We start from the raw sequence: 24,475 nt of genomic DNA, 5'->3' as shown, positions 1-24,475 counted from the left end.
AGGCCCCGGGGAAACGCGTCCAGACGCCCGCGGCCGAGATCCTGGGAAGGTGGAATTACAGGTGAGTCTGATTTCCTCTTTATACTTTGCTGCACCTTCTAGGGTTTTCACAAAGAAATCCATAAGATCTTTTTTTATAATCAGGAAAAAGCCAATGCACATTCGATATTTTAAGCAGAATTACTTGCAGCATTATTTTGAGCGACTTTTGTTTCTTGCAGGCAATAAACCAGGTTAGAGATTCCCTCCCCCACCCCCCCACCCCCCCCCACCCCCACCTCAGCCCAAAGGGCAGGGCCCAGGGTCCTTGACCTTTCGTGGAGGCCAGGGCTGCAGTGGAGAGAGGCTGCAGCTAAGGGCGCCCACAGGCCGAGAGCCCTGTCGGGAGGAGTCGAAACACGAGCTCCCCGCCTTTAGGTCCTTCCCTGTGTGTGGTGAGGGCGGCCTGAGGCACGTCCGCTCTGCCTGGCCAGGCCCTGACACTCGCCACCTGAACATCATGAGTGCTGCCTCTCACGTGGGAGCAAGACCCACGCACGGCCAGTCCACCCGAGTGAAAACGAAAACACTGCGGAGAGAGCGAACGTCATTATTATAATGAGAGCTTTCTATGTACCTGGAATGAATGTCTTTGTCCCTGGTCCCAAGTTCTGAGTGTGGCCCTCAGGATTGCGAGCAGATACGAGCTCCGTGGCTGGGCAGCAGCTGGGCCACCTTTACCGGGTTTCAAAAGTGCTTCCTGCGTGTGACCTGAGCAGGCCTTTGGTGTGAACAAACACTGTGTTTGAACCGTGAGGGACTGTGTTTGCTGTGGGTCAAGTGTTCACCTCCCTGGGATGGAAAACAGGGAGTCGGCAGCCAAAGCCTCGCTCCAGAAACACCGTCCTGTACTTTTTCTTTAGTTAATAAGTGTCAGGAGAGAAGCAAGTGAGTACATGGCGGCTGGGTGTGCTTTTCAACCGACTGCTGGCGCAGCCCGGGCCTGTGGGGAGGCAGCAATTTCAGCCTTCTCCAGAACTCTCCGGCAGGTCTAGGGGAGCTGGGACAGCTTATCTCCAACAGGGAGACTTGAGGAACGGATGAAAGGGTAGCCCCCTGACAGTCCGGTGCTCCCCGATCTCAGCAGGCTTCTGTGAGGCGTGTGGGCAGACCGCCGCGTGTCCAGCGGGACAGGGAAGGAGAAGGTCCCCAAGGGCGCTGCGTCGCAGCGAGCAGACGGCCAAAGCCCTCCCAGGTCCCCGCCTGAGTCCCCGTACGGAGTCTCTCCCTCTGAGCAAGTGTGAACGAAACCCCGAGCTGCTCTGCTTCTCCCTGAGTGCTGCTGGGGCTGAGGGGCGTCCCCACGCTCATCCCCTCTCCTCCACGCATGTCAGGGAGTCGGCAGGGCCTGGGGTGTGCCCAGCAGGGCTCCCACAATAGAAACTGGGTTCTTGAGACCCTGGAGGCCAGATGCCTGGCACCAGGGTCCACACGAACAGTGTCTGGTGAGCACCCAGTCCCTGGCAAGCACGGCCACTGGGTCCCTCTGTGGTCACATGGCCTGTTCCTGCTGTGAGCACACGAAGGGAAGGGGAGAAAGCCAGCTACCTGGTGTCTCTTCTGCTGAGGACTTTGGGATCAGCCTCGCCCCCATGACCTTACTTAACCTTGATTATTTCCTCAGAGGCCCTAGCTCCTAAAATGGCCACACAGGGGGTTGGGACTCCGGACATGAACTTGGGGAGGGCACAGACACCCAGTCCATAGCAGCGCTTGTACAGAACGAGTCCTAACACCCAGGAATCAGGGGTTTTCTGCCCAAAAGGCCTGGGCCAACTGGCAGGACACCTCCGTGGAGCGCCCCTGGAGATTGCCAGGTGGCACGTCACTGGGTGGGGCAGGGACACCGGGTGGGTGCTGGGAAGTGCTGGACAGAGGAAGAGGCTGGAGGCCCGGGCTGGACGCTGGCTCACTCTGTACCTCTGCGTATGAGGTGACGCTCTGTCAATTCTTTGTTCTGATCTGACCTTCCCGGTTGTCAGGGAGATGGGCGGATAGAGAGCATTTTACTCGGCAGGCTTTTTTAACGTGCCCCTTAAGTTTTAAGTATTCAAAATGTGGCAGGCCAGCCTCACACCGCGCTGTCCCCGCCCTCTCTGGACCCGCTTTCAGCTCCATCTCTGACGGAGTCGCCTGTCTAACCAGGCCACCAAGCGGAGGAGGGTAATAGCAGCCCAAACCCACGTGGGACTGGGACCGGCATCTGGCTCACAAGCCCCGTGACACAGCTTCGAAGTCTGACCCAGGCTCGTCGTGTGCCCACGACTGTTCCGGCACTTTGCATATAGAAACTTGCATCTTTCCTGCAGCCTGTGAAACAACGCTGTTACTATCCATCCTATAGCTGGGGAAGCATAAACACAGAGAGATCGGGAATCCTGTCCGAGGCCGCCCCACTGATAAGTGGCAGGGGTAGGAGCTGAACCTGACTGCTCGGCCTCAGGGTCCGCTCGGCCCTTTTGCAGGAGCCCTGCCAGGAGGAGCTGACGTTCCCTGAGCAGTCCCGACGGGTACCCGGCCCCAGAGCCACGGCTGACGCTAGGAGGCCGGGACGAGTCCTTCCGCATTCCATCAGATGAGCCCCACCGGTGAACCCCTGACAAGCCCCCTGGTGGATTCGGACACCGGTCATCAGTTCCAAGCCTGCACTCTGCCCCAGGCCAGTTCTGCTTGCTCACGACCATTCCTTGAAGGAGCAGACTTCGATGGTGAGGAAGGCCTGACAAGTCACTGGGTCAGATTGTGACAGTTACCACAGAGGAAACTCATCCACGCTCAGTGAAGAAATAGGCCGATTTGAGCAAGACTGCAATTTGAGGAAGTTAAATGGATAAGATGACAGGCTGTGTGTTGCGCTGGGAAATGGACTTGCATTTTTAGTTCCTGTGGCTTGACATGAAATCTCAGACTGAATCACTATCATCGCGTTCTGACCCGAGGCGCGGCTTCTGCGAGAGCGAGGCGTCCCTCAGGAGTCCGTGAGCCCTTTGCAGCCCGTGGGCTCGGGCACCGCCCGACCCGATCCGTTTCAGCCTCATCCTGGGGCACCTGCGGTGTGTGGTGAAGTAATAGCTCCCCGCCAGAGACAGAGTTGTTGGCGCAGGAATCCTCGTCGACGAGGAGGCTGCTTCTGTGATTCTGCAGTTCTGCATGTGGACTTGAACTTGACTCAAATCCTCATGGACTGAAAGCTGGAACTACAGCGACGTGAAGGGCATCAGAACACACTTGCGGCCACCTCTCCAACGAGCTCCATCCGAAGGTTCTCTCAGCGCCAAAGGGGTCGATGTGGGACAACGCGGGTCTGGAAACATCCCTCTGGGGCCCAGACTCCCAGGACTGCGGCAGCCCGCAGTGGGCTTCCAGGCCTGTCCTGGCTCGTTTCTGGCCCCCCTGGCTGGTGCGAGGCTTTGCCTGCTACGCTGCGTTCACTGTCTTTGCAGGGCCTGTCTGCTTTGGGGGAAGAGCCTGCCTGGAGAAGGTTGGGATGCAAACTCAAGGTCAACGCAAAAGGAGCTGTAGCTCAAGGGGGGAAGTGCCCACAGGCACTGTGGCCTCCTGGGGAAGAGCCGGGGTCTGGACCCCCCCGCCCTGGCCCCCAGGGCCCTCCCAGGAACATCCTACTTTCCATTGGCACACTTCCTTTGTCTGAACAAAGCCCTGTGCGTGCTCTTGTTTGTAGCTAGAATATTCTGTTCACCAAAAAGGACAGTATCTAACCCAATTGCACTCAAATCACATGTTCAGACCTGAGTCTCGGTTGGGGCTGCAGGTCTCAACTTTCACTCTGGCTCAGACTCACCCGAAGGGCGTGGACTCCCAGCTGGCCGCGGGCCCTGGGGGTTCCTGACGCAGCAGCTCTGCAGTTGGGCTGGGAGCCGGCGTTTCAGCACCTTTTCAGGGGAGGCCGAGCTGCTGTCGGTGGGAGCCACGCTTTGGGAGTGACTGGGTTGGTGTTCTCAGACTTTTCCTGCTCACTCGCACAGCCGGAGCCGGAGTGGGGGGCGGAACAGGGTGCGGGGACCAGACACTCCCCCAGCAGTCACAGGGGGTCCCCAGTGCAGGGCCCCCGGCAGCACACTGACAGCAGGTGGACCTTTGAACACACCCCAGTCGGGACTGGGCCTCAGACCACAGAGCTCACAGAGCCTGGCAGGGAGCGGGGGCCCCGGGGCCTGGGCGCGCTGTTACATGCGCAGGGGGTATCAGTGTGCAGCCAGGGCCGAGAGCCTGGGCCGGTGTGAGCCCCTCCAGTGGGCGGGGTGAGGGAGGGTAAGCGGCAGAGATTCGTTTTCTCTTTTTTTCAAGATGTTTACATTTATTTTCAGAGAAAGCAGAAAGAAGGAGGAAGAGAGGGAGAGAAATATCAGTTGGTTGCCTCTTGCACGCCCTAAACCAGGGACCCGGCCCGCCACCCAGGCATGTACCTTGACTAGGAATCGAACCGGTGACCTTTCTGTCCACAGGTCTGGGCTTAATGCACTGAGCCACACCAGCCGGGGCAGAGAGACTCATGTATGACATCCTTCCCCAGGAACTTTAATGCATCTCCTTGGGGTGATACCCTGTGGCCATTTTGTGACCGGGCTGAATGTCAGCAGATAATGTCTAAAATAAGGCCTCATGTGACATTTCCAAAAGCTACATGGTCAGGGTCACATATCTAGAATTCTTCTGTGGTTACCTTTTCCTTCTTCTGAAATTGCGCAGCAGGAGGCCAGGGAGCAGTCAGCAGGGCCAGCGGGACGATAAGGAGGAAGCTGGGGCGAGGCGTGGCAGGGGCTTCCTGCTATAGCTGCCGATGTGAGGCGGGGGGTGGGCTCAGCCCCTGGCTCAGACCGGGGACCTGCAGCTCGCTGAGACCTTTTCATAGCTGAGCCCTTTGGCCCCGACCAGGTGCACCCCACAAACAGGAGCGGTCTGCGCACACGTTCCAGTGACCGACTCGGCCCCCAGAGAGACCTGCGGCCAGGGCTCTGGTGCTCATTGGCTGTGTGTGACCTCTTATACTAATTGGCTCCAGATCACTACTAGACAAGGACTCCAACCTAAGGTTTCCATTCCACTCTCGACACTCCCTAAGTGACTAAGGTGCCTGTCTTCCTGGAATATCCAGTTTCCTCACAGACACGGAGGAAAACCCGCTGATCTGCTCACCTGGGGAGTAATGTGGGACTGGACAACATTTCCCTACGTGATCATAAAGGAAAAGAGAAAAAGGCTCCCACCACAGCTATGCGCTTTGGGTTAGAAAATGCTGCCATTTGCAGCTTCATGATATCCCCAGGCATCTAACGCTACCTTTATAAATACCCAGAAATTCTGTAGCAACTCTGATACGTGTACATGGGCTTCAGCCTCCAGGCAACAGGCAGTCCGTGGACATTGGTTGACTAATGATGGAACGTAATCCATCGCTTAAATGAGGGCATTTTCCAAATCAGGTCTACCACTAGTACACAGAATCCCAAGCTGTTGTCCTAAGTGAGTAACTCAGCGACTACGTCCTAAGCCACATTCATGATCATCGCCTGTTATAACCCTGCATTAGAGATATTAAACATATGGGATACGTGATAAGTTCTACATTAAGCCCTTCATTCGTGGCTGGGCTGGAGGAAGCAGGAGCAACAGCTGAGTCCACGGGTACCGTGTGTGGCCACATGCGCTCCCCAAACCCCCTCCTGCCCCCTCGATCTTGTTTTTATCGTGTTTAGCGCCTTCTGACACAGCATAGGATTGGTTTGTGTACTATGCAACAGGCTCCTGGAGCTCACATCCATCTGGTAAATGTCGGTTTCCTTCAAACTTCCACGCTTTTTCACGTGCTCTCATGTTTGGTCACCCGAGTGCCTGGATGTTTACAGGGCCCGGGATGAAGCTCATCGAAAGATACGCAGACCTGCGGTGGTTACAAGTTTAACCCGCACAGAGTGTCTTTTCTGCAGAGCCAAAACTGACATGACGGGTATGACCCACAGAAGACAGGGAGTCTGGCCCATAAAAATAGCGTCTCAGCGTAGTTTGCATGGGGCAGACGCATATTCACACTGTATGGCATTTGGTTCTAGACAGCATCACCTTACGAGACAGATGGCACCTGGCGGGATCTCGGAATGAGCCATCCGGGCAGAAATCTGGAAATTGTTTCAGATGAAGAAGAGACGGAACTCAGTGAATTTCCATGTTAGGGAATGTAAGTATCAGGATGGGTGTGAGAGCTGAAAGTTCTGGTTTAGAGACAGTAATGCCTGCGGTCTGTCTTAGCTTAGGCTCCTGTACCAAAGCATCGGAGCTTAAACAACGGAAATGAATTTCTCACAGCCCTGGAGGCTGGGAGTCCAGGGTCAAGTCCGGTTTCTGGAGGGAGCCCTCCCCCCAACTCTCTGGAGGTCTGGTCCTGCTCTCAGTCGTCCTCACCTTTCCTCTGTGCAGGCAATGGAGAGAGGGGGCGAGATTTCTCTCTTCCTCTCCTAACAGGGCTGCCCATGTACCAGATCAGGGCCCTGCTCTGACAACCTCATTTAATCTTGGTTACCTCCAGCATCCCCCTCCCTGAACACAGTGTTTTGGGGGCTAGAGCTTGAAGGCGAGTTCTGGGAGAAGTGATTCGGCCCACAGCATGGCACACAGCCCGCTCAGGTAAACACAGGGGAGGCCTTGTAAGTCACCACGAGGAAACTCGTGGGCCAGGGCAGCTCCATCGAAGAAACCCACCCCCGGCTCTCTGAGGCTGGGCCCTGCCTGTTGCCGGAAATACTAGCTCAGCTCGGAAAACCTCCCGTCTGTGACCTCGGGGAGCGGGTTCCTAGCACAGGTGGGAGTTTAGAACAGAAGAGAGCAAGGGTCTCTCCGAGTCAGAAACTCGGCCATCCACGCGCTTGTCAAATGTCGCTCTTTTATAGATCCACCTCAAGTTGTCCTCTCCAAGAATTGAAACCATATGTGGTTATTTTGGCATAAGAACAAAAGTCTTGTAAAAGGCTTAGGACAACAGCATTCAAACAATCTTAGATTAAGTGAAATTTCACAATTCTTGGTTTGTGAGCAACAATGAGATATGGCTGATTCTCACGGGGATTTTGCTTCGGTCGACGATTTTGTGTGAGGTTGAGAGGAAGTGGTTTAATTAAACTCTTAAACTGCACCCCTGAAACCGCTCATTACCAGTTTTTAAAGAACCTGAATGAGGTTGGCTCTGATTCCATGAACAAGATGAAAGGCACCCGATGTGTGAGACCATGTCAAACCTTGACTCTGGTAACCTTTAGGTAGAAAAAGCCAAGAAAAAGAAACTAGATTAAGAAAGAAAAACAGGAAGATTCTTTCACTACTTTTCTTCCAGAAAGCACATGGCCCCCTGCTGTGATGGCCAGACGTAATAAATCTCCAAGAGAAACTCGGGTTGTGGGTGAACCAGAAGTAACAGCCAGCACTATTAATTCTGAAGTCTGTCTTACTGCGAGCTGCGTTCTAGTCCAGGTTCTTTAAATGTGACGGTTCAGCTTAATGAAAATGTTTCCTGTTTTTATAAAAATTTTAAGTCAACAAACAGAACACATAAGATGAGTTGGTTGCAATTAATGCCTTGGAAGTCAGTAAAATGAATTCTTCTGTTACGAATGTGAAACGAAAATGATATCAAGAACACTTACAGTAAGGTGGACGTGTCATTCATGTGAAAGGGACCAAGGCACTTTGAGAGGGAGGGGGACGTAGCCACACTGGGTTAACAGGCAGAAGCAGGAACTGTGCCAGGACATTTGGGGGCCCCATCCATAGGGGACGTGGTGGTGGACACCCCAACCTCTGTCTTCCACCAGTGAGTATGCTAAGACAGTGGTCCTCAAAGTGTGGTCCCCACCAGAGAGGCCAGCACCACATGGCGCCTTGTCCGACCGCAGCCTCCCACTTCAGCCATGCTGAGGCAGGACAGGCAGTCAATGAGTCTTTCCACGTGTGCCCCCAGGTTATCCCGAGGCGGGCTCGAGTTGAGACCCGCCTGCCTCAGCCCATCCTGGTGTGCCACGTTCTTCACCAGGGTGGGTTTTGGGACATGCTGGCACCACGCTGGTTTGAGCCAATGAAATGCAAGCAGAGGCCAGTCTGGGATTTCTGGGGAAGATAAACTCTCTCTCGTTGGATGTGAACAGGGCCCACGCTGCCCGACATTGAGGGCAGCTGTGAACTGTGGTGCAGGGACAGGAGGGGAGCCTGGCCCTCTCTGGCTGTGGGGTCCGCAACCCGAAGCCCCCCGCCCTCCAGATTCGAGAAGGAATTAGTGTGCGGAAGCCTGTCCTGCTTGAACTGGCATAGGGCTTCCTTACACGCCACGGCCCCTGCCCCCTTGTCTCGATCTGCACCGCGGCCACCCGCACGCACCCCACCGTCCCTCACAGGTCTCCCNCACGCTGCCCGACGTTGAGGGCAGCTGTGAACTGTGGTGCAGGGACAGTAGGGGAGCCTGGCCCTCTCTGGCTGTGGGGTCCGCAACCCGAAGCCCCCCGCCCTCCAGATTCGAGAAGGAATTAGTGTGCGGAAGCCTGTCCTGCTTGAACTGGCATAGGGCTTCCTTACACGCCACGGCCCCTGCCCCCTTGTCTCGATCTGCACCGCGGCCACCCGCACGCACCCCACCGTCCCTCACAGGTCTCCCTCCAGTCCCACTTTTCACACCACCGAAGCCCACCAAAGTCCCACTCACTCTGTCCTCACCAACCCGATTGCCCCACCCCACATAGTCTCCTCCTCTTCAAAACCCAGGTCACTTACTTTCCGGCCACTGTCCTGCCTTCACCAGGGACTCTCTCTCCTGCTGTCTGGGGGCCTCATCCTGTCTAAACACCTGGCACCTGGTACCCAGAGTGGCACTCCAAGCATGCTCAGCAGACCCCTCAAGGGTATCTGACACTTTGGTGTCACCGGGCCACACTGGAAGAAGAAGAGTTGTCTTCAGCCACACATTAAATACACAAACACTAACGAAAACTGATGAGCAAAAAACAGGCTTTAAGTAAGTTTACAATTTGGGGCTGGGCCACCCTCACAGCCGTCCTGGGCCACATGTGCCCCGCAGGCCATGGGCTGGACTCCCTGGACGGTGATTCCGCGGGCCCCTGGAGAGGGGTGCTGGTGCGCCCACAGCCAGCACTGCTCCCCCGCACCAGCCACGGCCCTTCCTGGTCAGGACCACCACACCAAACCCTGACTTCACTGCAGCTCTAACCCCACTGTGGCCTGAAGCCAGACTGAGACGGCTCCCTGACTCCTATCAGCCAGAACTCAGGAGCAAAACGGGACAGCTTAATGCCAGATAGATGCTGGGCTGCCTGCACAGAGCAGGACATCGCTGTGCGAGGGACCTATGTCACCACAGGAAATGGAGTGGCCAGACCACCACCAGCATGCGCCCATCTCTCCGAACGTGCTGTCTGGAAACTGGCCGCGACCACGGGGCTTGTGTCGGGTGGCAGGACGCCGAGAGTGTGCATGGGCCAGAGTCCCTATGCCTTCTGAGAAGACAGCAGAGCTCAGTGTGAGAAGAGGGGGCTTTTGGAGTCAGACCACCAGGGCTGGATTCTCGGTGAGACGGCCGTGTGCTTACAACTGCGGGCAAGCTCTCCGACTTCTGGGGCTCGGTTGCTTCGTCTGTGAAGGGCGGGGGCAGCGAAGATCATGCCTATTCGTCTCCTCACGTGAGAAATAGATGAGATCCTGCATGTAGACACTTAGCATCATGCCTGGCGTGCAGTGAGCAGTCAGTTCAGAGTTATTGTCGGTGACCGTCTCTGTCCTTCCCTGCTGCGATTGTGCAAGGGGAGGGGGTTTCAGCTCCCCCGCTGGCTGTCAGGCAGTGAATGAAGGGTCCAGGCAGTGACGGGGGGGGCGGGGGGGGCTCGGCCAGTGCAGTCAGAGCAGCGGTGCCCCAGCCGGCTGCCGGCCTGGCCACTGAGGGCTAGCACCTGAGTGTAAAGACGGCCAGTGTCCTCCTGAACATGACCCTGCCACGCCGCTGTCCCACACCCCACCCGTCGGCCTATCCCAGACAGTCACATGCTCAGCTGGAAAGAAGCAAACACGAATAAGGTCCAGAAGCTTCTGCCAGCGTCTCACTGTTAAAGTACAGCCGTGACACTGTGGTGTCAGGAGTCAGAGCAGCGGTCACCAGGGGGCCTCCAGCGGGGGTCAGGGGGCCTTTGGGGTGCTGGGTGCCTTCTGGGTCTTGGTCTGGAGGCGAGTTACAGGGCTGTGTTTGGTTTGTGAAAAATTTCAAGCTGTGCTCTGGCGTTATGCTCACTTTTCTGAACACATGTTGCTCTTCAGCAAAATTTCTGAAACGAGTGAGTCATGATGTTGCTTAGTTCTATCGCTATGAAGTGAATTTTTCCTGTTTTCTAGCTTGGAAATTTAGTAACAACTTGATTTAAGTTCACCTTAAACTTACATTACTAAGTGGATTGCAACTGTTTTAAACGGCTTGGCTTTGCTCATTAAGTGTTTTAAGCAGCTTCATTTTGAGATGTGTATTGACTTAATTATGTACTTTTAATTCTGTTTGGTGAATTAGCAGCTCTTGGGCTACAAAGGGTTTAACACCTACAGAAAGGCTGTTTCCAACTCACCACGGAGATAATTATTTACACTTTTTTTCCCTATGGTACTTTGTGCTATCAACGAAAAGAATGAAACCCAGTGACCGAACTGGGCAGCAGCAGAAGCAGGAACATAGAGGAAGGACCCTGTTAAAGGACGAGGGTCGTTCTTCCTGGGAGGCAGTGGGCAAGGATACATCCACAGTCGCCTCCTAAGGTGGAGGAAAGCCAAGAAGGTCATGGATGTCGGCCTCGGTCTTTCCAAGGGATAATGAAACAAGGGCCAGGACTGTGAGTACGTGCCGGGTGGGGCAGGCCTTTCAAGGCAAAGGGGAAGAGGAAACAGCCCGGACCCGGACCTGGTAGACACGCTGAAGGTCAAGGAAACAGGAGGCACTGGGGGGGTGCAGGCCCATGGTCTAGGCGAGTTCCCACAGCTGAGGAAGCAGTAGGAAGGTAGGAAACCACCGGTGACGAGATGGGAACACGGACTGGACGTCACCGAGGACAAGCTGCAGGCTCAGTGGGAAGAAGGGAGGCAGCAGGCTGGGTGGCTGGGGCGGGGCAACGCACTCCCCACAAATGCAAAATACGGCAGGTGGCACGAACCCACCTGATGACTGGGTGCAAGGTGCGGCTGCACCTGTGGGTTTCGGACGGCAGGGGGCGATGAAGGTCATGGTCAAAGAGAAGGATGAGATGTTGTGAGGGCAGGGTGCTGACTGAGTCATCACTGTGGATGCTGACACGGTTAGGTCGACGCAGAACGTAGGGACAGTCCCCACAGCTGACACAGAGTTTCAGATGGAACTGGGCGCCGGCAAGGGAGGAACCGGTACCCTGGTCAGGGCCACCTGTCAGCGGAGAGCAAGGCGGGCAGGGCTAGCCTTCACCCTTTCTCACCTCTGTTCCGTAGGGTTAGCCCCGCCCCCACGTTGTTCCCCTGCCCACAAATAGCCCCCGTGTCCTCACGCAGCCCTCTGCCTTTGTCCAGACCCAAAACAGTCCCGAGGCACAGGTGGAAGCTCCTGGGCAGGTGCCGCTCGTCCCCACTTCTCTGTGCGTTCTGACCGGGCTTTCAAGTGACGGATCCTTGCCCTGACAGTGGTCGCTCAGGGTCAGTGCCCCACAGGGCTGTCTGCAAAGTTGTTTCACCCCAGCAGAGTCGACGAGTACTCTCATTGCTTTGAAAACCCTCTCTCTGACATTGGCTCATTCTTTCAGCCCAGGATTTTCACCATGCCCACAAAAAGAGTCTCTTAGCAGTTAGGGCCCGGCCATCCCAATACAAAGGTAGCCATCCACTCAAGGACCTGGCCCTATGCTTCCTGACCAGTGCGCAGGGCAGGCTAGTCTGCTGTGCGTTCCTGATCCCCTCCATCCACTCCCTGTGCCACCGAATGTAACTGTTTTCAATACAAGCAAAAGGCTGGGTGGCACTGACATGGTAGACAGTCCCTAAGGGTGACAGCCGACATTTCCTAAGCACCTGCTACGGGCCCAGCCAGTCATACATTGTAACTTGACAGATCCTTGTGGCGATCTGAGCGGGTGGCCATCACTCTCGTGCAGAGGGAAGCACTGAGAAGACCTGCTGAAGGTCACAGGCGGGGGAAGTGGCGGGATTTAAGGCCAGGCACCATGGAACTGGAGGGTATACTTAGCCAGTGGACACTGCCCCTGAATAAGTGTTTACTAGATTTTAAAAGTATGCTTCCTAACGCACCGCTCTGAGTGGCAGAGTTGGCGCAGAGCACAGCCCTGTTCCCAAGGGGGACACAAGGTGGCCAGGGGCAGAGGGGCAGACCGGGGGAGCTTTGCCTCCATGCTGTGGTCCCCAGGCTGCCGGGGGCTCCTTCAGCACTGGACACACAGCAGGCCTGTCTGTCTGTCTTTTAAAAACTACATGATCTCCACTAAGAGATCATAATTTGGTCTGTGTTTTACTGTACCCGAATTCTCAGTATAAGGAAGACTCTTACAATCTTGTTACTACGTGGGTATAATTTCTTCCACTCGATGAAATCCTTATTGTCCCCCTATAGCTAGCCTGCCATTCTTCCACAGAAGGCCCTGGCCACACACCCCCAACACACACACGCACACACACGCACACACACGCACACACACGCATCAGGTGGCCTCCCAGGCTCTTCCTCCAGTGGGGCGTGGTGGCGGGCATGCGATAAGACTAGCTCTCTTTCAGGGTTTCTGTCGCCGATCGATGCGGAGGTACGATGGCAAAGAACCCTCGATTCTGGCGCGGGCCCGGCCAGGGTCCCCCCAGCTCGTCCGATCCCAACCAAAACCTTTCGCTAACTTAGAAGTGGCAACCCTGGCTCGTTTCCCAGGACTGGACCCAAGCCGCAGCAGCCGCCACCCGCGGTCGCGGCGGTGAGCAGGGTTCCCTGAGGAGTCCCGTCCCAGTCCCCATGGAGCCCGCAGTCCCTCGCGGCCGGATCCCGCGGGCAGGCCGCGGAGCCGCGGCGAGCCGGGAGGCAGCGCGCGCAGGCGGGCCCCGACCTCCGCCCCCGTCGCTCCACGCTGGGACGGGACGTTCCGCTCCTCCGCTCGCCCGGGGGCGGGGGGCGGGACCCTCCGATCCCGGCCGCCCTGGCGACGCCGGAATCCGGGACGCTGGGAGCCGCGTTCCGGGAATCGCGGCCGTCAAGCCCCGCCCCTCTCCGTGCGCAGCCCAGGAACCAGTGGCCTGGCGCGCAGGGCCCGCGGGGGCCAATCGGCGCGCAGGACCCAGCTCGATGGGCGGGGTCAGGGGCGGGGGCGGGGGCGAGTCCCGCCCCGGAGGAGGGCCGCGTGCCGCGTCTGCGGGAAGGACGGAGCGGGCCGCGGAGGGGCGGTGAGCAGGGGACGCGGAGCCCAGCCTGCTGACCGGCCGGTGGCTGCCCTCCCGACGGGCCGGACCGGGCCTGGCGCCGAGGGTACTCGGCCGCGGAGACCGGAGAGCGAGGCGCCCGCCGGAGGTGAGGGGGCCGGGGCCGAACCCGAGGCCGCGCTGCGGGAGGGTGAGGGTGAGGGCGTGAGCGCGGATGGACGGCCTGCGACCTGGCGCTTCGGGGCCGCCCGCCTGGCCGGCCGGAGGGCGGCGTCCCAGCCGCGCGCCCGGAGCCGCAGATCCCACTGGGAAATCCCCGCATTCCTCCGAACCGGTCCTGCGTCCGGATTGGAGCCGGCAGCTTGGTGCCCCGGAATCTCAGCGCAGAGGGCGCCCCTCCGTGCGATGCGCAGCCCCTGGCCCGCTCAGACAGCCAACACGTTCACACTGGCACACACACTCACCAAACACCCCCCCCCCCCAACTCCCTTGAGGATTTTGCTTCTTTTGGGTTATGAATCCCCACTTTTTCCTTCCTGGTCCGCTCAGTCTCCGCTTGGGTTACAGGCCAGGCCCTCGGCCCCCTTCCCACCGGAGCCGAAAGTCTCTGGCTCCGACTAGCGTAGCTCACACGCCTTCTCTCTGCAGTGTCCCCGCCCGGGCCCAAAGCTTCTGTCTGAGCCTGGGAGACTACGGGCCCCTTGTTCTTTCCTTGCGTTCCCGTGCAGCCTGTGTAGTATTGGGTAGTATTTCGGCGACTGGACTGATTCGAACTAATCGTTGGAGCCCCCCCCTCCGCCCGGGAACCTCTGAAAGGCTGGGGGCTGGGGTGGTCGGTTTGGTGAGCGCGTCCAGCATACACGCACGGACGGGCTGGCGCTGGATCGGCTCCGAATTTGAAATGACTGTCCCAGCGCTTCTTCTGAGCTCTTTGCCATTTTCTGAAGTTCTAACACTCAGGGTCACTCCTATTTGGAAGTATTTTGGAACTATTAACTGGAATAGTATGTTTTGTAGAACCAGCTGGCTACGAACTGAAATGTGCTTTCCAGGGCTTGTCTTTCCGGGATGATTTTGGGCACTTGTTTTAATCACAGTGGAAGAGAGCACTGGCAGGGGGAGAAAGGGTCAGAAAAGCAGGATCAGATTTGTAGGGGAACTTTTTTCCTGGTCTCAAGTCTCTACTATTGTCTCAAGTTTTGGCAGTACCATGTGTGTTTAACCTTCTCACAGGTAATTTGAATATTGCAAATACTGCTGTCAGCTAGTTGAATACAGTTTCTTAGGCCGTGAAACGTGTGTTCATTGTTCTTGTTTTTACTTACGAAATGCAGCGCTTCCAGTTTCTTTTAGACGCTTCCCAGGGCTGCAGCTCGAGGTCAGATGAAGATAGTTATCACACCTGTGTGGTGTGGGTTCCAAGGCTCACCGGATAGAGAGGGAAACCCAGATCCGGTCCTGGGTCCCTTCCCCGCGCTGACCTGCCGCCTAAGGCTTGGGGCCTCGGCGCAGCCTGCAGCTCCCCTGTAGGGAGAACGCCTTTCTCTCGCCTTGTTTCAGAGTCTCTCTTTCTGTGGCCGGCAGTTGCCCCTGCGTGTCTGCAGTTGGGCTCCCGCAGAGGCCCAGCCGCCTCTTCTGTTTGATTGTAAGGGAGTGGGGTCCCCACAGAGCTTTCTCATCTCACGCAGCAAGCACTGCATGCTCACTGCTGGCTGTGGGGACTCTTGGGGTTTCCAAGTGCCCTCCAGACCTTCCCAGAGCTGGCAGACAGGGAGAGTTGGGGGGGGGGCGGTGAAAGGAAGTGTTAATTAAATGCAGAGTGATACAGAAAATGCTGCAGGCCTTGGAGTGATCCCAGGGTTTACCAGGTCAGCCTTGAAGCCTGGGGGAGATTTGGATAAAAGGAAAAGGAAGGGAGCCCATTCCAACTAGAGGTCTGTGTGGAAAGGCCCAGGTATAACCAAGGTCGTTAACTTGCCTGGTGCCCCTGACTGGTAAATGGCTGCAGACTCTCAGCTGGTAACCAGGGTGCCTACGTTGTGCTGCTTCCCGCTCGGGCAGCTGGAGGGACAGGGCCTAGAACTGTTGCCATACCAGTCTTTTAAAGCCCACTCTTAATGTTCTGTTACGTGCCTCGGAGAGTGTTAGATTCTGAGGATACTGATACGCAAAACAGGTCGTTACAGTCCAGCATGATGAGTCCCACTAGGGAACTAGTTACGCACGAACGCTGGGAGCAGAGGTGTTTGTGAGCAGGGAGGGAAGCGCCATGGGAATGCTGTGCCTGTGGAGCTGTGCACAGTGTGAGGCCGCGTCCAGGGAAAGACTGTAGGGGAGGGAAGGGCGCCAGTAGCCGTCTGGCTCTGCAATAGCTGGGCCCTGGGAGGGTCTAGCATTTGCTGGGCTGGAGCTTAGACTCTATAGGGGTGGCCAGTAGGGAATGACGGGAAGGCTCTGTGGATGGCGGTGCGGTGAGGGCACTGGGGTGAGGAGCCCCAGTGTTTGCTGTGCCTTGGGGAAACAGAGGTGGTGGAGCAAGACCACAGCAGAAACCAGATTGCTCGCTCTTCTCTCTGGAAGTCCTTCGGCAGGGTGGCCTGAGGGAGAGTCTGAGTCCAAGGTGGAGGCGGGGCTAGAATAGACTTCGGGTATTGGAGAAGATAGTTTGCACAGGCCGCTGAAGGCACGTTTTTAGGTGCCACATTTTAAATAGCTACAATAATTGGCACTAATATTCACCCTTTAAAAAGCTTTAGGGAAAAGAGTGACAACTGTCAAGTGGGGGTCTGGAGACATTTACCCGCCACAAGAGCCCAGTGGCTTGGAGGGAGGAGGTACTGGAGGAGGGAGGCGATCAGCGCCTCCTGGGGCAGCTATGCTGAGGGCAGGAGAAACGAGACAGCGGGGAGGGGCACAGTGGAGGAAGACTGGGAGGGGTTTGTGACTGAGGCGAGCTGGAGTGTGACGGGTGGGCGTGGGGACATGTGCCCCTGGCGTTGGCAGCTCAGGAAGGGTGACTGCTTTTGAGATGGGGGTGAGAAAAGTGCTGTGATTTTAAAGAAGAGTATGTGTGTTTGTGTTTGTGTGTGTGCGCGTGCACGACCATGTGTATACGTGTGCGTTGTTTTTAGGCCTGATCGCAACGTTAGCGTCAGGGACAGAAGAGTCAAAGTGGTACAGAGCTGGAACTAGAGACCCCAGCAGAGGGCCAGGCTCGGTTTTTGGAAGGTGACAGCTGACGTCTTCAGTCTTCAAAGAACTTGGTACTTTAACGTAATAGTAGATGCTTTTGGCTTGTGCAAAGCTGGAAGACTACCAGCACCTGGTGGAGACTTCGTACGGGAGACGGCAGAGGGGTGAAGGGGAGAGCTCAGCCACGTGATGCGGTTGCGTAGAAACCGAGAAACTCAAGAAGCAGAGGTGGTCAGCCACGCGAGACACTTCGGAAGCACTTGTGATGTTGTCACGACGGCTGCCGTTTCCTTTCTGTTGTGGGTAGCTCACGGGTCCCGGTACGGGGTAGTGAGGATGGAGTGGGGCATCGCAGAGCTGCGCCTGTGGCCACGCGGCCACGGCAGAGGTCCCTGGTTCTCAGCCCGCGTGCGCATCCTGAGCGGGCGTTCGTCCCCTCTGTGCCTCCCCGCACGCACGCCTGTGGGTGTGTTAAACTCTGAGCCATCTACCTCTGGAGGACCCTGTCCAGCTCACTCCTGCCCATCAGCTTCAGCCTTGGCTCTGAGGGGAAGAATCCCCTTCTGAAGCGTGCGTTCATTGGCCCCCAGTGGTCTGTCTTCGCTGCACTCCACAGGGGCGTCCCCGCTGGAAGGTTACAGTCAGCGGACTCGGGGCTTCCCCAGCCCTCTCTCACCTGGGTGTTCTCGGGGCTCTGTGTCGCCCTGCCATCTCCTGCCCTCCAAACTCTGTGTATTTGGCCGCAGCTGCAGCATCCGTAGGAGGCCTTCTCCTCAGAACTGCAGGCCGGACGCACGTGGTGCATTTCCTGGCCCAGCCGTCACGGTTTCACTGTGGGGCTGGAGTTGTGTGTCCGGGGGGGGGGGGGGAGGCAGGGCTCCTCATTTTTATTTGTTTGCTTGTGCAGTCGGTTGTTCTGATACTTTGTGTTGGATAGGCCTTTAATTCCCCAGTGATATGAGATGCTATTCTTTAAAAAACGGGTGTTGAATTCTTATATACAGAGCGGGGCAGAAGTTGATTGGTAGTGGGGACATGCCACACAGTTTATCCTGGTGTTCTCATTTATTAATCACTGTATCGTTTTTCATACGAACGAACGAGTGTCAGCCAGCTCTCGCCCTGAGCACTGGGCTCTGTGGGAGGAGAAGCTCCCCCTTGTCCCCGGGAGCTGCAGAGGCGGGAGAGTGGGATGCCTCACGCTTCTAGAGGCTCGGAGACAGAGGGCCACGCGGTCCGTGTGACGCCCTGCACTGGGCTCGCTCTGCGGGGCGCGGTGGCCACCGCAGGACTGGGGGGGGGGCGGCGCTATGTGCAGCCTGTCCTGCCCGATGCACGGGCCGCGAGGACTGACTTCCGCTGACCACTCTGGTTGCCTCTCCCGTGTCCCCTCCTGGGGACCTGGCCCACAACCCAGGCGTGCCCTGACTGCCCATTGAACCAGCGAGCCGCCATTTGGTTCCCAGGCCAGAACTCAGGCCACTGAACCACACCAGCCAGGCCTGGGTATAGGTTTTGATGCTACTGTGAATGGGAATTTTTCTGTTACATTTTCTAGTTGCTTATTACTGGCATGCAGGAGAACTATTTTTTGGTGATCTTTTTTTGATTCACCTGTTATGTTAAACTCACAATAGTCCTAATAGTTTGGCATTTGATTCTCATTCATTGATGACCTACCACCTACAAAGGCTTTTTTTTTCCACTTTCATCTGATTTGTTAACTTTAATTTTGTTGCGCCCTCTAGAACTGTGTTGAATAAGGGATGACTCCAAGCATCTCTTTAGAATCCTGACTTTAAAAGGGACACTTCTCATTTGCATCTTTACAAGTGGCGTTGTTAACTGCACGTCTCTGGTATGTTGTGTTGGGCGAGGGCGCGCCAGAAGGCAGCTGTGTCTGTGCGCTGCGTTGAAGCCCCAGCCCCCAGCACCGCGGGACGGGCCCTGTTTGGAGACGGGGCGGTTGCAGGTGTCGTCAGCCGTCTCCTTGGTCCTCCGCTGGGTTCCTGGCGCCTAGAACTCACCCTGCACAGGAAGCACTGAACGTGTTTGCTGCCCGAGTAAATCGACTTCCTTGTTGTGCGTGGGCACATGATGTGTCGGTGGGCAAGTGCGCTGTGATTCAGCTGGTCCCAAGGTTTCCTTCCTCTCCTTCCTCTCGGAAAGTACCTGGGAGTGGAGTCGTGGGCACAGGGCATGTGTTGTGTTTGGCCAGATCTTTGTCGGCGACCTGTCTGCTCCTGCTCCCTTTGTGATTAGGTTTGTTGTCTCTTATGTTTTGGTAGTTTTAAGGGTATGTTCTGGAATAAGGTTTAATTAGAAAATTGATTTGTAAGTGTTTTTCCCCAGGCTGGCTTGTGTTTTCATTCTCTTACTAGTGTTTTTGAAGAGCAGACGCTTTCATTTTTAATGGAGTCTAATTTATCAATTAGCATCGTGTCTAAGAAATCCTTGCCTGACCCACATTCTCAGAGGTTCTCTCCTGTGTTTTCTAGGTGGAGCATGTTAGGTTTTTGTAGATAAAGTTTTACTGGAACTCGGCCCCCCACACTTGTGTACACGTTCTGTCCGGGGCTGCTTAGGCCTTCCGTGACCGCCAACTCATCCCAGGGGACTAAATCATTCCTGTCTGGCCCTTCTCAGGAAGTGTTTGCCGGCTCGTTTCAGAAGGTGCTACGTGCTACTGAGGAAGAAAAGGAAGCGGGGGATGTAGAGGTGGTCGGGGAGCACCGGGTGCGAAGGTGGATTTGAGCAGAGGCTGCAGGGGGTTCGTCTTAGGTGTTGACTTGGGAAGTGGCCAGGACGCAGGGTGACGTGGAGAAAGCAAGGTAGAGAGCATCACTGTGACCCCGTTCTTAGAAGATAAGAGAGCACGTGTTCGTACAGTGCAAAGGTGGGCACGAAGGTGCACGCACTCCCACGTCCCGTGGGGAAGCATGTGCGACAGCTGCGACGTGGAGCCACCTGGTTCTCGTGGGTGAGCCCTGGGCGAAGAAGGTGCGGCACGCGTGTAGGCGGAGTGTTGCTGGGTGGTGAGAGAGCGGGCACGCAGCCAGGCTGAAATAATTCTAGCCGTGCTGAACTGAAAAATAGAAAAAAAATTTTGCAAAATTATCTGCGAAATTATTTAGTTGTGATCTTGGTGAGATTATGGAGGACTTTGACATAGCATATTTTTCAATTTCTGTTTATTTGAAAATTTAAAAATAATTACATATTTGCTTTGCATTTTAAAATATCATTGTTACAAATTTAATTTCTTACATGTCGTTAACTTATATCAAAGGCTTAATATGTTTGAAACAGTAATGGAGGACCCAGCTCCTTGCCCGAGTTCAAAGGCACCTTGTTAGGCTCCAGGGAGGAGCCGCCGCTCTGCCCGCTGGAGCGGGGCCCGGCACTGGGCAGGTCGGAGAGTCAGTGTTTGCCCCTTGGTGCCTTCAGCCGCCCAGGGGCGGCAGCCTGGAGTCGCTGCCGGGAGGCAGGAGGTAGGACTGTGTTACGGGTTTAACTGCTCTTGTCAGACTCAGCAGAAGGTCCCTCTCCCACTGCCGTAACATCCCCTGGACACCAGGGAAGTTTGGGTCAGGCACGGGGGCCCGTGTCCCAGCACATGGCACGGCAGCAGGACGTTTGAGCACTTGGGTGCGGGTGGGGCTTGGGTGGGGCTCAGGGGTTCTGCAGTCAGACGCCCCTGCAGAGCTGGGAGCCCAACGTGGCTGCTGAGCGAGGCTCCCCTCCCCACAGTGAGGCCCCACGGAAGGGGGGTGCCTCTGTGAGTCCAGTTTCTGTTGTCGAGTCCTGGGGGTCCGTCCCGATCGTCCCAAACCCATGGGGCGTATGACATCAAGAGTGTGCCCTAAGGTAACCTGCAGGTTTGGGGTGACTGCAGTGTGTCATTGCAGGCTCACCCTTAGTCACAGGCACCAGTCTGGTGAGCCATGTGGGGGGCGGGGGTCTGGGGAATCCAGTACCTGCCTCTCAGGTTTGCTGTAACCCGAAACTGCTCTGGAAAGCAAACTGTTTGAAGTAACAAAAGAGCCCCTGTGCTCTGCATCTGGTTCTCTAGGGTATTAGAAGTGTCGGCGGAATGGCTCGTGCGAGAGCACTTTGTGTCATGCAGAGCGGTGCACCGTGTCGGGTGCTGCAGATCCGTAATCAGCACCGCAAGGTGGAGCAGTCGGATGGTTCCTGAAAGGACAGTCGGTTCCTGTGAGGTGGGCGTGGTCAGCCTTTCGCAGATTTATTCCCAGTCACACGGCCGTGCGGGACGGGAGGGGAAGGTGCTGTGTGGACGTCCCGTCCGCTTGCTGCCCAGCGGCTCACTCAGTGGGCGCCGGCGGCCGTCTGTCCGGCAGCTGTGGCTCGTCTCCGCAGCGAGAAGTTGCTGCCGACACTGTTCCCCACACACAGTGGCACCAGACACATTCGAGCTTTTCCGTCTGTCCTTGGGGGACACTCACAAAACACAGCTGACATAATAAAAATGATTCATGAAGGCAGAAACTGTTCAGTGTTTATCAATATGGCTCCACTGCGCTTCTCCCATTGGAGAAAACCCATGGGAGTGAGAGTGGGCAGAAGCGAACAGCTCCAGGGGTCATCTTGGATTTGTCCGCTGAACGTCGTAGCAGTGAGTTGCTCCGGCCGCTCCTGCAGCGCCCACCGCACAGCGCCAGGGCCTGGCTTCGGAGGAGCCGCTCAGTTCTCCGAGCGGACCGAACCTCTCCTGCCGCTGTGGTCAGGGGCCAGGCTTCGGGGGGCCAATGCGGCAGCTGCTGAGCCACCTGGGGCCTCTCCTCTGAGCAGTGCCACAGGGAGACGGCCAGTTCCAGCTCTCTCTGCAGTGTGGACGAGGGGTGCGGCAGGGCCGCACTCCGCCCTGCTGGCATCCTCGGTGGGGTCTCGAGGGACGGCTGTGTGACGCGGTGGGCCCTTGGGAGGGGGACTGCTGGCCTCGGGAGGTGGGGAGTGAGACAAGGCGGAGGAGGAGGGTTCGTGCCCTTAGCTCTTTGACCCTTTGCCTGAGACTCCTGACGGCTCACGCCAGAGGGCCTGGGTGCCGAGCGCCTCTTTCTTGGCCAAGGCTGCGGTGTCCAGCTAGCGCTTGTGTTTGAAAATGGAATGCCATGTTCCACAGGCTCCACCACGGAGCCCTGGTCACGGAGCCCTGGTCATGGAGTCCGCGGCTGTGCTTGGGGGAGAAAGCTTATACATTCAGTGTTTCTATTCATTCCAGGGACGGCGAGTTCACCAACCCACCAGCGACCTCTTGCACACGCCCACCAGCCCTGAGTCCTGGCTCCCAGCCCTTCCGGGGCAGACCATGCCCACATCCCCCCCCAGCTCCCTCTGGCTGCCCCTCTGCCCCATAACCCCGCTGATCTCTGTGGCCTCACTCTGCCTGCGGGTCTGTGAACTCCGGTGCAGGGAAGCCTGTTCCAAGGGCCCCTCTGGCGTCTCTGGGCCACACTGGGGGAAGGCCATCTTGGGCCGCGCATCGAACACTAATGAAAGCTGATGAGCAGGATGAGGTTTTACGTAAACCTGCGGTTTGTGTAGGGCTGCGTTCACGGCCGTCCTGGGCCAAGGGCTGCACACCCCCGGCTGTGCCTTCGGTCATCTGGTTCCCTCCTCCTGTGTCATTCGTGAAACTCGCCTGCTGCTGGGATTTGCTCTGCGAGTCAGTCACCTGTGACTGAGTCTCCCCGTCGCAGCGACTCACTGTGATGCGGGCACAATGGACCGCCCCTGACTTGTCCCACTGCTGATGGGTCCATGGCTGCTTCTGCTTCTGTGAGTCGAGCTTCTGTGTACTTTTGGGTGGCGCGTGTCCTTGGGAGGAGTGAAACACTCACTTCTTTCGGCTGTACACCTTGTCGGGGTTGGTCTTGTTTTATTTATTTTTAGAGAGGGGAAGGGAAGGAGAAAGAGGGAGAGAAACTTCCAGGTGCGGCTGCCTCTGAAGCGCCCCCTACTGGGGACCCAGCCAGCAACCCAGGCATGTGCCCTGACTGGGGATCAAACCAGTGACCCTTTGGTTCACAGGCCCATGCTCAATCTACTGAGCCACAGCAGCCAGGGCGGTTTTGTTTTTCATTGAGGTTTTTTTCTTTTATGATCCACACCTGAAGATATGTTTATTGGTTGTTGTTTTTAGGAGGGAGAAGCATTGATATGAGAAAGAACTGTCAATCAGTTGCATCCTGACCACACCCTGACCAAGGATCGAACTTGTAACCTTTTTGGTGTGTGGGGCAACGCTCCAACCTACTTAGTGCCCAGCCAGGGCTGAGTCTAGTTTATAAACCGCAAACTCACCAGCCTCTGGCAGAGTTGTTAGGAAACAGCCTTCCCTGGGTTTCCGGCATTTCTTAGGGGCAGACCCCTCGACTGCCTGTGGTTAGACCGTCTTTCGGAGCGCAATGAAAAATAGAAATGGTGTCCCACAGAGCAAAGGGCTTCCTGCCGACAGCCTTGGCCGACAGCCTTGGCACTCAGAGAGTTGTCTTCCTCCAGGGTAAAGGGCTGGCCTGCCTCCTGCCACTGCACAAGAGCCACCTTTGCAGGCCACTGGGGCCCAGCTGTCACCTGTTCTGGACAGTGCCGAATGGGGCTCCGGGCACAGGCAGTGGGGGCCAGAAGTGCTGACCCCACTCTGCTGCTGTGAGTCACCAGGTCCCTGTCTCCAACCCCAGAGTTGTGTGCCGGCTGCCACTCAGTCCCCGAGACCGGGGGGGGGCTCCTGTGAGCGTGCCCCAAGGGGCGGGGCGGGGCTTGGCCCTGGCCACGGCAACACCAGTCAGGGTGTTGTGTCCACGTGGAGTCTTGCCATCCCCACCACGGTCAGCCCATAGAGCATTTCTGTCTCCCCCGGAGTCCCCTGGTGTCCGGTACGTCTGCCCCTCCCTGTTGCAGGAAGTCCCACTGCCGTGCTGTGTCCCTGTCCTGTGGCCACCTGTCATCTCTCCCAGGAGTGGAGTCACGTGGCGACTCTGAGTCCTCCGCCTGCTGCGCCTGTCACTAGCTCGCCCCTGCGTCTCTAAGAGGCGCTCTGCTGTTGGGACAGCTGTTGCTCCCTCCCCAGCGGTGGGCGTCTGGGTGTTGCCAGGTGGGCACCACGGTGCCTGGAGCCGGAGAGCAGGGGGGGGCGAGTCTTTGTGAGACCTGCAGGCGGCCCCTCTGCTCTCGGCAGGTTCTCGGGGTGGAGGTGCGGCGTCTTCAGACGCGCTGGCAGCCGGGAAGGACTGCCACCTTCTTCTTCAGCCGTCTGTGTCACCTGGTGGCGTTCTGCGGCCGTTCAGTTTGCATCTTTCGTTGTGAGTGAAGTTGAAAGTATCATTTCATGTGTTCTGGTTACTTGTATTTCCTTTTCTATGAATTGCCTGTTCCCCTCTCCTTCCTGTTTTTCTACTAGGTGTTGGGATTTGTTACTGGTTTGCAGGCTTCTACATGTACTGGGGGGTATTTTCAGTCGTGCTGTGAATTACAAGCTTCTTCTCTCCACGCTCTGAGGTCCCTTTGGAGGTTTTGCATGTGGGTTTTGCTGTGTGGAATCCGGCTTCTCTGAAGTTCTCTGTCTTGGGTGTTTGATGACAAAGGACAGGGGTGTTCTGATTCCCCCTGAAGTGTAAAATAGGCTTCCAACCAATAGGTTACGTGGCTGTGCCTTCAGTGGGAACAGACTGAAATGTCCTGAAGACTTAAAATTCTCCGCATTCTCGTGAGAGTTTACCTCTTAGAAAACAGCTATACACTGAAAACAGAAGAGCTTTCGAAAGTGTCTTGCCTTTGGTGCAGTAAGAGACAGAATGTT

The 24,475-nt window shown here is 56.6% G+C and overlaps 1 protein-coding gene across 1 annotated transcript in view; it reads left to right on the top strand.

Annotated features, from left to right (window-relative positions):
- The first annotated feature begins 13,442 nt into the window (after positions 1 to 13,442).
- Positions 13,443 to 24,475, top strand: part of IL6ST (interleukin 6 cytokine family signal transducer) — a 37,395-nt gene continuing 26,362 nt past the window's right edge. Inside the window, exon 1 of the mRNA XM_037038456.1 lies at positions 13,443 to 13,612. The gene's annotated coding sequence lies outside the window, so the exon portion shown is untranslated. The remainder of the gene's footprint in view (positions 13,613 to 24,475) is intronic.

Source organism: Sturnira hondurensis, unplaced genomic scaffold (assembly GCF_014824575.4).
Source record: "Sturnira hondurensis isolate 20B ecotype Veracruz unplaced genomic scaffold, ASM1482457v3 Scaffold0024400, whole genome shotgun sequence".
Taxonomy (NCBI): Eukaryota; Metazoa; Chordata; class Mammalia; order Chiroptera; family Phyllostomidae; genus Sturnira; species Sturnira hondurensis.
The sequence above is the reverse complement of the archived record's forward strand: the minus strand, read 5'-3'. Positions and strand labels throughout refer to the sequence as shown.